The sequence below is a fragment of the Microtus ochrogaster genome, unplaced genomic scaffold (genome assembly GCF_000317375.1).
Source record: "Microtus ochrogaster isolate Prairie Vole_2 unplaced genomic scaffold, MicOch1.0 UNK16, whole genome shotgun sequence".
In the NCBI taxonomy this organism is placed as follows: Eukaryota; Metazoa; Chordata; class Mammalia; order Rodentia; family Cricetidae; genus Microtus; species Microtus ochrogaster.
The window spans coordinates 335,792-337,619 of record NW_004949114.1 but is presented as its reverse complement, the minus strand read 5'-3'; positions in this window follow the sequence as shown (position 1 = coordinate 337,619).

Below are 1,828 nucleotides of genomic sequence, written 5' to 3'. Positions count from 1 at the left end.
TGTATGAAAATCAGTTGAACCACAACAAACTATCAACCATCCTGAGTGAGTTATCCTAGATCTAGAAAGATGAGCATGGTATGTAGTCACTCATAAGTGGATGCTATGTAAAGTAAAGGGTAACTGGCCTATAGTCCACAACACTAGGAGAACCCTAAGAGAAACATACATAGATTATCCTGGGAAATGGAAATAGACAAGATCTCCTGAGAAAATTGGGAGCATGGAGGTGAGGACAGAAGGGAGGGCAGAAGAGGAGGAGGAGGGGAGAGGAGAAGGGATGGAGAACTCGAGGGAACCAGATAGTCAAGGGGTGAAAAGGACAGAGATGAGAGCTAGGAAAGAGATATCTTGATTGAGGGGCTAGCAGGAAACTATCACTAGAGAAATTCCCAGGAATCCACAAGGATGACCCCAGCTAAGACCCTAAGCAGTAGTGGAGAGGGTGCCCACACTGGCCTTGTCCTGTAGTTGGATAGATCTTAAATGTCGCCATAGAACCTTCATCCAGCAACTGATAGAAACAGAAGCAGAGAGCCACAGTGGAACACTGGGCTGAGCTCTCAAAGTCCAGTTGAAGAGTAGGAGGGGTGAGAATATGAGCAAAGAGGTCAGACCATCATGGGGAAACCCACTGAAAGAATTTACCTGAGCTGACAGTTTCCTGCTCCTGCACTAAGGCTACCCACCCAGAGGGGTGAGTGTCTGCCTGTCAGGCAGGTCTGAAGGTTCCTGCAAGGGAGTGTGGGTACCTTCAGCTTGTGCTGCAGGGTCTCCTGTGTCCTACTTGACCCCGCCCTGTGCCCCATGTTTGCTCTTTTGTCCGCGGTGTTTTCAGCTACCAGGTGTCCCTGTTTCAGTGCTAAGGAGTTCCATCTGGACGGATGAGGGTGTGCTATCCCGGGGCGGCCTGTCCAGGAAAAGAGCACAACCCCCCTCCCCCAGCTCCTGCTTCAGGGGTGTCTTTGTTACACAAGACCCCAGCCTCTCCCAAGCCTGCCCTGTTGTCTGCAAGGTCCTTGGCTCAGGAACAGTTTCCTGCTCTTGCACTGAGGCTACCCATTCAGAGGGATGAGTGTCTGCCTGCCTGGCAGGCTTGAAGGTCCCTGCAAGGGAGTGCGGGCACCTTCAGCTTGTGCTACAGGGTCCTCTGTGGTCTACTCGACCCTGCTCTGCTCCCCACGTTCGCCCTTTTGTCCGTGGTGTCCTTTGGCTACCAGGCATCCCTGTTTCAGTGCTGAGGAGTTCCATCCAGACAGGAACAGTTCCTACTTCTACACTGAGGAGATCCACCCAAAGAGTCAATCACAGCCAAGACTGGACCAAGACACCAGGCATCTCCTGGCTCCATTTGAAGGAAGAGATGGGCAGGCACCAATGCAAGAATTCCTCCAACAACCTGAAAGGAAACATGACATCACCAGAATCCAGGGATCCCGAAACAGGAAAAATTGAACACCCTACTCCAGAAGAAACAGAAGAAATCGACTTTAAATGGAACTATATGAAAATAATAGAGGACCTTAAACAGAAGGTGAAAAACTGCCATAAATAGAGATGAAAAATTCAAGAAGTCCTTGTTTTTTACTGCTGAGTAGTACTCTAATATGTATATATTCCATACTTCTTCATCCATTCTTCCATTGAAGGGCATCTAGGTTGTTTCCAGGTTCTGGCTATTACAAACAATGCTGCTATGAACATCGTAGAGCATATACTTTTGTTGTATGATAAGGCCTCTCTTGGGTATATTCCCAAGAGTGGTATTGTTGGGTCCAAAGGTAAGTTGATCCCGAATTTCCTGAGAAACCGCCACACTGCTTTCCAA